Source organism: Budorcas taxicolor, chromosome 15 (assembly GCF_023091745.1).
Source record: "Budorcas taxicolor isolate Tak-1 chromosome 15, Takin1.1, whole genome shotgun sequence".
In the NCBI taxonomy this organism is placed as follows: Eukaryota; Metazoa; Chordata; class Mammalia; order Artiodactyla; family Bovidae; genus Budorcas; species Budorcas taxicolor.
This window is the reverse complement of record NC_068924.1, coordinates 49,648,521-49,661,329: the sequence shown is the minus strand read 5'-3', so window position 1 is coordinate 49,661,329 and position 12,809 is coordinate 49,648,521. Positions and strand designations below refer to the sequence as shown.

The window sequence follows — 12,809 nt, the reverse complement described above, 5'->3', positions numbered from 1 at the left end:
AGATATGGGAACTTAGCAACAAGCATTGGCCCAATAATGAAATCCTACACCAGCACTACTCTAATAACTTTTAACTCTTTAAAAGGCTATATGTTTTAGGCTTTTTGTGCTTCTCACAGTTGGGAGGCTGTAAATAATCATATGCGTAGCTGCAAGAGTCTGGATATACCTGCCAAGCAAGCTAGAATGTTAACAGAGGGGGTTTGATTTGAAATATTTCTCTCATGTCCAAGAAACTTATTAGCTATAGCCCTAAATTGATTTTCTCTACAGAAAGGTGGTCAGGGATAGCCTCCTGTTAATATCAGAGGAGTTGGTGAAAGTCATGAAATAGTAAAACAGACAGATCCTGGTTTTGGGGTAGATGCTTGAGAAAGTCTAGGGAGCCCATTGAGTCCTGAAGCCTTGCTTAACAGTTCTCTTCCACATGACCTTGTCATGGGTGGGATCTCCGGTGGTGGCTCCCGGCACTGGACTATGTTGTGGTAATCTCTGACCCAAAAAGGAGACCTTCTCTGTTGGTTTGAGTTCCCCCAAGCAGAACTAGAGACAGGACTTGGGTGTAGTGAGTCTGTAAGTTGATCTCAGGAAGTACAAATGAAGGAGTGGCAAAGTGAGACAGAGAAGAGAATAAAAAAATGAAAGCCCCCAGTGAACCCATGGACTGGATTTTCCACAAGAAGAGGATCTATTTTAGAAATTCAGGCTTTTTGGTGGATTGCAAAAGACCGCAAGAGTTCAAGTAGTTTTTTGCTGCTATGTACTCTACCCATTAGCATTCTCTCCTGGAATTAAGGAGCTTTATGTCATGCTTTACACCTCACTGAGATGCCATTTTCAGTTCTGCCTACTCCGTGTCTCTCCTGGGCAGCTCATCACTTAAACTCACTCGTGGTGCAAATGTGTTTCCATCAGGCTCTTTGAGTTCTTGTAGCATGCATCACATGCTACTTCAAATTCCTCAGTCTAACTCCATCTCCACCTTAAGAGCTTAAACAGCAGAGATATGAGTTTTGTTGTTGTTTGTGTTCATAGTTTTATCCTCAGCTCCTTGCACATTACAGGATGCTCAAGAATTTTTAGGGGCTTCCCTGTTGGCTCAGTGGTAAAGAATCCACCTGCCAATGCAGGAGATGCAGGTTTGATCCCTGATCCGAGAAGATCCCCAACCCTGATCCAGTGGGATCCCACCATACTTGAGATCACGTGTGGTGCACAGGGAGCAACTACTGAAGCTCTAGGCCCTAGAGCCCTTCCTCTGCAACAAGAAAAGTCACGGCAGCAAGAAGCCTGAGCACCACAGTGAGAGAATAGCGCCTGCTCACCACAACAAGAGGAAAGACCGTGTAGCACTGAAGACCCAGCACCACCAAACATAAATTGATTGATTAATTAATAAAATTATTATTTTTTTAAAGAATTTTCTGTTAAATGATTGAGTAACCAGGTTTTGAGGGAGGGAAGATAAGGAGTTCATTTTGGGACACGTTGAATTTGCCAGAAGCTGCTGTTAACTCCATTGCCGAGAGATGCTCACATCTCAATTTAAACTGTGAATTGGCAGTGACAGGATCTTCAATTGGGAGACTCACAAAATTATAGCCACAGAACATCCCAGTGTCCTAGAATCACTGAACTTTCAAAGTTTAGACCCCACCAAGAGCCAGAGGTATGCTTTTTCCAGTAGTCACGTATGGATAGGAGAGCTGGACTATAAAGAAAGCTGAGCACCAAAGAATTGATGCTTTTGAACTGTGGTGTTGGAGAAGACTCTTGAGAGTACCTTGGGCTGCAAGAAGAACCAATCAGTCCATCCTAAAGGAAATCAGTCTTGAGTATTCATTGGAAGGACTGATGCTGAAGCTGAACTCCAATACTTGGCCACCTGATGTGAAGAACTGACTCATTGGAAAAGACCCTGATGCTGGGAAAGATTGAGGGCAGGAGGAGAAGGGGATGACAGAGGATGAGATGGTTGGATGGCATCACTGACTCAATGGACATGAATGAGTTTGAGTGAGCTCCAGGAGTTGGGGATGGGCAGGGAAGCCTGGTGTGCTGCAGTCCATGGGGTCGCAAAGAGTCGGACACAACTGAGCAACTGAACTGAACTGAACTGAAGAGCCAGAGGAAATGAGGGAGCAGGGATGCTTAAACTCAGTGAGACTGGGGCCAGGTGCACAACCACCCTGAAATTTGTGTAAAATTGATGTGAAGGCACATAGATCCATTTTTGGAGGAGAAGTTTCAGCTTTCATCAGATTTTCAAAGATAAAAAACCACTAATTGTATTATGGTTTGTATAAAAGAAGAAAAACAGAAATACCTAAGAATCTTCTGGTGTGTGCTTAGAAAATCTCTACTAGGATGACAGGAAATTGGAACACTGCTACCTCTGGGAAGTGGGGTTGAAGAATCAGTGAGAGAAGGGCATTTCACTGCTTGCCTTGTGGATTATAAATTTTGAACAATGTAAACATATTACCTATCTGAAAATTAAGTTAAAACTTTATAATATTACAATTAAAGTTATGGCATGAGTGGCAGTAGAGGGGTTAGGACTCTGGCCTTTCATGGCCAAGGACCTGGGTTTGATCCAGTTCAGGGGCCTAAGATCCCACAATCTGCATGGTGCAGCCAAAACTAATAATAAAGTTATGATTGATCCTGTTAATGAGCAGAGCTTTAAATAAAAAAACTAGGTAGTATTTGTGCCCACCAATGAAATGGAAGGTAAAAGAGATTAATAATGCAAGTGCTGGCAAAGACATGGAGAAACAGGCACTTTTGTGCATTGTGGGTGGGAAGGTGAAAAGGGACCTTGCGGATGGCAACTTGGCAGTGGCTACCAAAAGGAACACTATTCAGGGCTTTCCTGGTGGCTCAGTGGAAAAGAATCTGCCTGCTAAATCAGGAGACACGGGTTTGATCCCTGGTCCAGGAAGATCCCACATGCCATGGAGCAGCTAAGTCTGTGTGCCACAACTGTTGAGCCTGTGCTGTAGACTCAGGAACTGCAAGCACTGCAGCTGCGCACCCTAGAGCTGGTGCCCTACAACAAGAGAAGCCGCCGCCATGGGAAGCCCGAGCACTGGAACAGAGTGGCCCCTTCTCTCAGCAGCTGGAGAAAAGCCCACACAGAGGTGAAGAAGATCCAGCAGAGTCAAAAATAAATAAACAAAATCTAAAAAAATTTGTATGATCAGTATTCAGTTCCTTGAAACATTATCTTTTTATATCTTTCCTATAAAATTATGCAGACAAGTAGAAAAGGATTTATACACATGGATGTTCACTGGGATCAAATATGTAACATCAAAAATTAGGATGAAAACCCTGTGTCCATCAATAAGGAAAGAGTTAAGTAAATTATGGATTAACTCTACTATGAAATTCCATGCTGCCCCTATAATAAACAAAATAGATATGCATGCACGGCATGGAAGGAAGACCATGGTACATTTTTCCCTGGGAAAATGTTGTAGAACATGCATGAGTAAGCATCTTTCCTTTCTTTTCAAAAAAATTGACAGTAAAACACCCAAACCTACAGATTATTACAAATCAATTAATTTCAATGAAAAAGAAATAAATTACAATGTTTTTTTTAAAAAGCCGATTAAAAAAACACCCCCAAAGAAAGATCCTGCCTGCCACAACTAAGACCTGGTGTAGCCAAATGAATGGATGAATTAATTAATAAAGCATGTTTTAACAAAGTAAAAAAGATAAAAAGAAAACAAAAATAGGCTGTATGTAGAAACTGTGTGCATCTATATTTAATATTATATTACTGGTAGTGCATCCAAAAAGGTCTTAAATGGTACCATTAGCACGAGAGCAGCAGGCAGGGGTAAGATTGAGTAGAGGGACATGGAGGAAGAGGAAGCAAAGGGGGACTTGGGCTCCGTGATTCATTCATACACAATAAGCACTCATTTCTTGGAAATAAAATGAAATGAAAGCACCAAATTGGAAACTGTGTGTTCCAATCCTGACCCAAGCCAGGGGCACCTTCTTGGAGCCACTTCAGGCCCTCAGCATGCCCACCACCAGGGTGTAGGGAGCTTCCATGGGGAAGCACTATCCTCTGGACTCACCCCTATCCAGCCCCTCTACCCTCACAACCTGAGGGTTCCTAACTGGAATCATCTTAGGGTCCAGGTCCCTGGTGGCTCAGATGGTAAAGAGTCTGCCTGCACTGCGGGAGACCTGGGTTCAATCCCTGGGTGGGGAAGATCCCCTGGAGAAGGAAATGGGAACCCACTCCAGTATTCTTGCCTGGAAAATCCCATGGATGGAGGAGCCTGGCAGACTACAGTCCATGGGGTCAAAAAAAGGTAGACACAACTGAGTGACTTAACTTTCAGTTGGCAGCAGGCATGCAGGGAGAGTGGAGGACCTTCTGGATCCATTAGAAATTTCCACCACTATGACTCATGACCCCCTGTCTGGTCCATAAGACATTCTTTCTTGGTATCTCTGAACCACATCACCCTGCTGATTCATCCACCCTGACACAGTCTGCTCACTGGGCCCACAACCCAGTGCCAGTCCCTCATTTCCTCCAGTTCTCCTGCCTCAGGATCCCCGGGCATACCCTCCCCTGGGGTTGTGTTGAAGGTGGAAATGGACCAGAGCAGACTCACCTTCGGAGAGACCTCCCCCTCACTACTCCCACCCTCCAGACATGGGCAACAGACTAACAGAGTTGAACAAGATGGTGTCTTGACTGCAAAGTGAGGTGCAGCGGGCCCTGGTGGAGGGAGGGCACAGGGAGCAAGAATCAGAGGGGGCTGGGGACCTGCCCCAGGGGAACCCAGGAGGGGACCCGATGCAGGGGGAGGGTCCCTTCTTCTGTTGCTGACTAGAGCAGCCTAGATAGCTGAGGGCGGGGGTCACTTCGTTGAGCCCCTGCTGCTTTCCTTGCCTCAATAAAGCCTCTGCTCTGCAGCTCAGATGTCTCCAGAGGGTGTGAGAATCTCTGCCTCATAATGTGTTGAGATTGCCAAGGCTGAAAGGAATCCTGGTGGGAGCAGGACACAGAGAAACGGCTTGCTCTGGGGACCTGATATCTTGGGCTTAGGATCCTACTTTGAGCTCCTTCAGACTTTTGATGGAACTGAAACTGGGGGGCAGGGGTCCTGGTTTCAACACAACCTCTCTGACCTTCACAAGCTGCCTACTTCCTTGACTCTGCATTCCTTACTTGACAAACAGCTAAAGAAGCCATCTGTCCCCCTTCCTGCCTTCCAGGCTGTTGTGAGGAAACTCTCTGTCTATTAAAGCATCTGGGGTTGCAGGCTATGGTGTGTGACAGGAGTCTGCACTTGGGCCATGTCTAAAAGTGATCAAGAAGTCATTCATGTTAGTCCCTCAGTCCCTGAGTCCCATAAGAACAGAGTAGAGCAGAGGGTCCAGTCTCACGAAACAAAGCAGTCATGAAGTTTGATGTCATCACACTGCAGCACTGTTTAATGGAGTGGCCATCACAGCACTACCCTTGCTTGTTCCCGGGGTCCCCACCACAAAGCGGGGCTCCCTCCACCCTACCATGGGCTCAAATTCCCCGACATCCTGGTTGGAGACATGGCTGCTAGGTCTGGGTCTGAAACCACCTTCTTGCTTCTCCAGGCTCTTTGAAGCCTCCCTTCTTCATCTGGAGGTCACATGTTGCCAGGACTCCTAAGTAGCAGGCACTGAATGTTCAGAGCCCAGCTCCTAAGAGCTGGAACCCCCAAGAGGCCAAGAGCAGGGTCTTCCAGGAGAGCAGAGAGAAGGCCCTCTTGGAGAGTGAGTCTCCCTGCCCTCCAACTGGAGAGAGAAGAAAAGGCAGTGAATGGTCAGCAGGGCCAGGGGAGTCAAAGCAGCCTAGGGAGGGGCAGATGGGTGACTTATTTAGCAAACGCACACAGCTCTGCCTCTTCGTCTCTGCAACAGACAGCAAAATGAGGCCTCCAGGCAGACAGACCCTCACGCCCCAAACTTCCCTTCCCTCCAGGCCATGGCCAGACCCCTCCCCATCTCAATCTAGCTTTCCTTCTCCCAAATACACTTCTGACATCCCTTCCTCCTCCTTCTTCCAGGGAATCATCCCCATGTGCCATCCATCCCAGCTCCCAACCCAGCCCCAGGGGCTCTGTCCTGCCACCCAGGGGATAGTGCACATGTGGCCCGTCAGCCCCACTACACCCAGAGCCTCCTGAGAGTTGAGGCCTGTTCTTATGGCCCTCCTTAACCAGGTTCTTTTGGTCTATTAGATAGACTTAAAACAGAAGGAAACTTTCACGGATATTTAGAGAATCATCCGGGAATATTCACACATTCAGAAAACACCTATAGTGCCTTCTCTGAGATGGCAGAACCTGAGTCACAGAGAAAAATAACTCCAGCTACCCTCTGACCCTCAATGTCCTCATTAATCACATGGGTCCCTTGAAGGCCCTGGGGACTGAAACAACCAGGGGCCTCTGGCAGTCCTGCTTCCCTTGTGCATGACTCACCACCCAGATAGGCGCAGTTAAAGTGGCCGCAGATGTGATCACTGCTGGAGAGAGTCACCCTGTTCTGGTCTTTATTCTGATCGAATTGAACGACCAAAAAGATTTCTTGAGGGGGAATCAGCACCTGATGCTCCTTAGGAAAGACAGAAAAGTCTTGGATCAGGGCCCCAAAGCAAGTCCTCATAATAAAAAAGGTGATAGTATCAAACTTATGGGCCACGGCGTCATCCAGGGAACTGGAGGCAAACTGGCCTAAGCGGATAGGGTCCCACAGCCTCCTGGGTTCAAGATCAGCGCTCACACCGCGGAACACCACCAGCCCTGGTTTCCTGCTGCAGCCCCCACTGCCCCTCAGCAGCTGCAGGGCCTGGGTCAGGTAGAAATGCAGGGCCTTGAAGGGAAAGTATTTCATGTAGGACTCCCTGGAGCGACCGCCTGTCCGCACAGCCTCATTCAGCTCCCGGTACAAAGTGTTGGATGAGTTTGCGTAGAGCACAATGGCAATTCCATGCTCTTTTGAAGCCCGGAGGCAAGCTGAGCTCTGAGCTCCCAGTACTTCCCAGCATTCTCCCAGGCAACCCGCAGCCTGGTATGGCGGGCCATCTCCTCCTTTAGCAGATGGACTGCCACCGCCTCCATCTTCTCTGAGCAGCCCACATAGGCATCGTCAAAGGTGTCTGGAGCCAGGTCCATGTACTGAGAGGTACCCTGGGCCTATGAAGAAAGGAAGAAAGGACCAACAGAGGAAAGCATGTAAATTCAGGATACTGGACAGAGGTCCTGTGGGCAGATCAGTTCAGAAACACAGAATCTCATTTCTATGCTCAAATATCTAGAGTGTGAACTTTGGCAAGAGCTTAAAAAATTAAGTGACAGGTACTAGAGTCAGACAGATATGGGATGAAACCTGAATTCACCACCTGCTTCCTGTGAGATCTTGGGCAAGTCTCAACTTTTCTGGGCTCAGGTTCTCCCCCTATGCACTAAGGATACTTCCAACCTCATAGGGTTATTGTCAGGACTGTGTATAGATCCTCACTGTGTACTAACTAAGAGGAGTCATCTATCATTAGAGAGGTTCCTGCACGTGGTGGGACGTGGGGCTGGATGACCTCCAAGCACCTTTCTGGCTCTGAGACTCACTGTGCAGATGACATACAAATATGCACTCAATCTCCAATGACCTGACCCCATGCCCAGCCTCAGACTCCTTCCCTCTCCCACACAGGCGTGTAGACACCACACCAGGGCCCTGTCAGCTCGGAGACTCAGTCCTCTCCTGCTCTAGAAGCCTGTATCCTCCACCCTGGGGTGGGAGTGGGGAGGAGGTCAAGCCCTGGTCTGGGAGGGGCTGCAGGAGGGCCGTACACAGGTAACCCTAAGGACAGTGTGCAGGCTGGGCCCCGGGTGGGAGATGGGAAGTGAGAGGAGGAAGTTGGAGGCTGTCCCGAGGGAGGAGGGTATGAAGGCAGGAGGGTCACAGGAGGAGCTGTGGGTGGAGGTGGGGTTCTGGGAGATGGAGTGGGAACTTGGGGCTCCCTGCAGTGATCCTGAGAGGAAGAGGGTTCGGAGGATGGCATCCTAGAGAAGCATCCCTGGGAGGGAGCTTTGAGGAGTCAGGCCCTGGGTCCACCCCAGCTGTTTCCTTTGTGCAACAGATGTTTCTCCCCTGTTACCTGACCGGGGAAGTAAAGGCCGACACTGGTGAGGATGTAGAGGCTGAGGCGGCCAAGGACGATCAACAGAGCTGCCAGCATTGTTCTTGGGGGATTCTTGGAGAGTGAGATCCAGCTGAGGGTGGGACCAGAGATGGTGGTGTCTCAGCTTTGCTGAAAAGGGAACAGAGACTTGGAGCCTTTCTTCTCTGTTATGAGGGCTTCCTTGTCCAGGACTTGGCCAGACAGGGCATAGGCAGGGCTAAGGCGGGGCTAAGTGTGTGGGTGCAGCTTGAATTATAGTATCTCCCACCTCTGCCCCAGCACAACCCCAGTTTCTGCTCCCCGCCTCTTGATTCCTTGGAGATATCTGGGGTGCTTGGAGCCATCTGTCCAGTAATGATAAAGTGGATGGGTAATTTGGCTCCACTTGGAGTAGGGAGGGATCAGGGGTCGAGGACACACCTAGAGATGACCTGTTAGAAGGAAGAGCCAATTCTGACTCCACGATGGAACTGTTTCTTTGACTTGCTTTCCATTGCTTTAGTTATTGTAATCATACATAAGGTTCTGCCTCAGAGAACACTGCCTCTCTGTCTGACTATTAAAGTACCTCTGTTCAGCTCCCCGAAAGATAAACTGACCCTCCCACCAGTGAATGGCTTCAAAAAAAGAAGAGATTAACACATCCCTTCCACAGGCTGGGCATTCTCATGTTTTGCAAGATTAACAGCCATTTTAATACCAGATCACCTGACCTGCCTCTTGAGAAACCTGTATGCAGGTCAGAAAGCAACAGTTAGAATGGGACATGGAACAACAGACTGGTTCCAAATAGGAGAAGGAGTACGTCAAGGCTGTATATTGTCACTCTGCTTATTTAACTTATATACAGAGTACATCAGGAAAAACACTGGGCTGGAGGAAGCACAAGCTGGAATCAAGATCGCTGGGAGAAATATTAATAACCTCAGATATGCAGATGACACCACCCTTAAGGCAGAAAGTGGAGAGGAACTAAAAAGCCTCTTGATGAAAGTGAAAGAGGAGAGTGAAAAAGTTGGGTTGAAGCTCAACATTCAGAAAACTAAGATCATGGCATCCAGTCCCATCACTTCATGGCAAAGAGTGGGGAAAATGGGAACATTGGCTGGCTTTATGTTTTTGGGCTTCAAAATCACTGCAGATGGTTACTGCAGCCATGAAATTAAAAGACTTGCTCCTTGGAAGGAAAGTTATGGCCAACCTAGATAGCATATTAAAAAGCAGAGACTTTTGCCAACAAAGGTCCGTCTAGTCAAGGCTATGGTTTCTCCAGTAGTCATGTGTGGATGTGAGGGCTGGACTGTGAAGAAAGCTGAGCCCCGAAGAATTGATGCTTTTGAACTGTGGTGTTGGAGAAGACTCTTGAGAGTCCCTTGGAGTGCAAGGCGATCCAACCAGTCCATCCTAAAGGAGATCAGTCTGGGTGTTCATTAGAAGGACTGATGTTGAAGCTAAAACTGCAATACTTTGGCCACCTGATGGGAAGAGCTGACTCATCTGAAAAGACCATGATGCTGGGAAAGATTGAGGGCAGGAGGAGAAGGGGATGACAGAGGATGAGATGACTGGATGGCATCACCAACTCGATGGACATGGGCTTGGGTGAACTCCAGGAGCTGGTGATGGACAGGGAGGCCTGGCGTGCTGCGGTTCATGGGGTCGCAAAGACTCGGACACCCCTGAGCGACTGAACTGAACTTACTTTACTTCCTCACTGCCTCTCTGTCTCTATTCTATCTTTTTACTTGATTCTTCGCTTACTACCTCTGCTCTATAAAAGAACCTGGCATACAGACTTCAATAAGATACTTAGTTTGAGACTCTAATCTAAAATCTTTTTGGTCCACCAGTTTTCCAAACAAAGTTGTATTCCTTTCCTCATCACTTTGTTCTTGGATTTGTCGACCTGTTGGGCCTCGAGCAGAGCAAGCTTGGACTTGGTAACAGGCCGAGAGCAGCAAGGAGCACTGAAGTTTCCGGGCTGTAGGAACTGAGTCTGTGCAGGCGCTGTGCTGTCCCCTGTCCCCAGAGTCCGATGGATCAGCAAAGTCTGTGGCTAACTATAGCCAGGGCAATGGTGGTAGGACACCTTCCTTCCCCACAATGACACCAGGGGATCGGGGCTGAGCGCTGTAACTCCCCTTCCCAAGGACTGCCTTGTCTTTCTCCAGGACTTTCTTTGTCTCCTAGCAAAACCAGGGCTAGAGGAGGGTAACTGTGAGATGTGGTCTCTTCCCCGGGCGGGCCCTCACCACACCAGTAGACCTAGGGGACCAAGAGGGTTCCGCCCGCTGAGAAGGTCACCACTTGTGCACTCGCTGATGTGCACACTATTTGCATATGGCCAACTGTTGGGTGATGTGTACTCCAGCAGCTGAGCAGCCCCCATTCCCCTCCATTCTCTTTAAACCCCTTCTCTTCAGTGCTGTGCTATGCTTAGTCTCTCAGTCGTGTCCGACCCTTTCCAACCCTTGGACTGTAGCCTGCCAGGCTCCTCTGTCCATGGGGATTCTCCAGGCAAGAATACTGGAGTGGGTTGCCATGCCCTCCTCCAGGGGATTTTTCCAACCCAGGGGTCGAAACCAGGTCTTCTGCATTGAGAGCGGTTACTTTACTGTCTGAGCCACCAGGGAAACCCAAGAATACTGGAGTCAGTAGCCTATCCTTTCTCCAGGGGGTCTTTCCTACCCAGGAAGCAAACTGATATCTCCTGCATTGCAGATGGATTCTCTACCAGCTGAGTTACCACAACGGGACCCTTCAGTAAAGCCTCCTTCAGGAAGCCTTACCCCAATACAGAGCTCTCTCACATCCTCAGGGCCAGTCATGCATCTCCGCAGCCTCTCTGTCCCCTGACATCTCAGACTCCGGTGAAAAAGAAAGGAAGATAGCGCTAAATCGTGTCCAACTGTTGCAGCCCTGGGAACTGTAGTCAGCCAGGCTCCTCTGTCCATGGAATTCTCCAGGCAAGAATACTGGAGTGGGTTCCCATTTCCTTCTCCAGGGGATCTCTCCAACCCAGGAATCAAACCCAGGTCTCCGACATTGCAGGCAGATTCTTTACTGACTGAGCTCAGGTGACCTCATGTTTATAAATACTAGCCTTTCCCCTCACCTCACTGGGCGTGCCTATAAATACTCTGGCTCTGAGTTTTGGATGCCCCCTGGGAGGTAATGGAAGAAAGGGCCAGTGAGGAATCAGTCAGCAGCTTCTGGCAATGTGAGCCTCTGGAGGTGGCAGGTTTCTTCTCCCAAAGTTGCCAAGTACTTGTGGGTCAAGAAACCAGCATTTAAGAGATGTTCCTGCTATCTGCTGTGTCTGAGATGGGCGTAGAAGGTTACATTCACCCCAGGGCCTTGTCCTGGTCTCATTCATTAATTCAGCCCCATCTTCATCCCCCTATCCTCTTGGGTTTGCCAGACAAAGAATTTCCTTCACCTAGAATCCTGATTCCTCTACCAAAAATAAAGACAAACCATGTCCAGGCTTGGCAGAAGGTGGAGAGGGAGGTGAAAAGAGGTACACCCCAGAGAGTTCCCTGGTGGCCTGGTGGTTAGGATTTCAGACATTCACTGCAGTGGCCCAGGTTCAATCCCTGGTCCAGGAGCTGAGATCCCTCAAACCATAGAGTATAAACGAGAAAGAAGACAGGAAGTCCAAAAAACCAGACTGCTTGTCTGGCAAACACAGAAAATCAAGACAAGTTCCTTTGTCCCCTTCCAATGAGACTGGCACCCCCTAAGCTCTCCAGGGTTAGAAATCAGAAGTCACTCTGCTGTTCTCCATTATTGTGAATAAACAGCAACTCACCTACATATCTCGATGCATCTCCCCCTAGAGGGTCCTGAGCACTGACAGCTGCTGGAACAGAAACTGTTCTATACTGTCTGGACAGCTAGGCCTGCAGGCACAGAACACGGGACCAGAGCTGCTGGTGTCAGGATTTTGTCCTTTCTCCATCCTCTGGCTTTGGGGAATTGCTTCTCTCATCCCGAGACCTGGAACCCCAAGAAAGACCCCAAGAGATGGAGTCAAATCTAGTCATTGAACAACAGTCTGGAGCGAAGTAGGTAGTCCTCCGAGATCACACGGCCCATCAAAGCTGGAGTTGGGACCCAGACTCTCTATTCTGGGTATCTCTCCATGCTCACCTGAAATAATCAATAAAGAGATACTCCCTGAGGCCAGGGATACTGAATGCAAGACCAAACCCAGTGGGGAGGCACTTGTTCCAGCTTGAATCCTTGATTTCTCTCTGGCTTCAGGGATTCCCTTTTTCATGGGAAGAGCTCTGGCCCAGAGCACTCTTGGCTGAGGCTAGTATTCCTGAGCCTAGAGGAGATATCCAGAAATAGATGGGAGAGTGTCATATTTCTGAGCAGCTGTGTGGGAAAGGTACAAAGGGTGTGGGATTTGATGGTCTAAAAGAGAAAGCTACCCTCCCCCTCCCCTGGTGGCTGTGGCTGCAGACCAATACCAGCTTCCCCACTGCAGAGAAAGTCTAGGTAAGGGGCACACCACCCTCCTCTTGAGCACTGGGCACAGAAAACTGTTTCTGAAATGGGTAATTTGGGGTATTAATGGCAGAGTCATAGCAATCATTAG

General features: G+C 48.6%; 1 pseudogene; it reads right to left on the bottom strand.

The window, feature by feature from the left end:
* Window positions 1-5,564: 5,564 nt before the first annotated feature.
* LOC128060419 (ecto-ADP-ribosyltransferase 5-like) lies at window positions 5,565-8,260 on the bottom strand (annotated as a pseudogene).
* Between the last annotated feature and the right edge of the window lie 4,549 nt (window positions 8,261-12,809).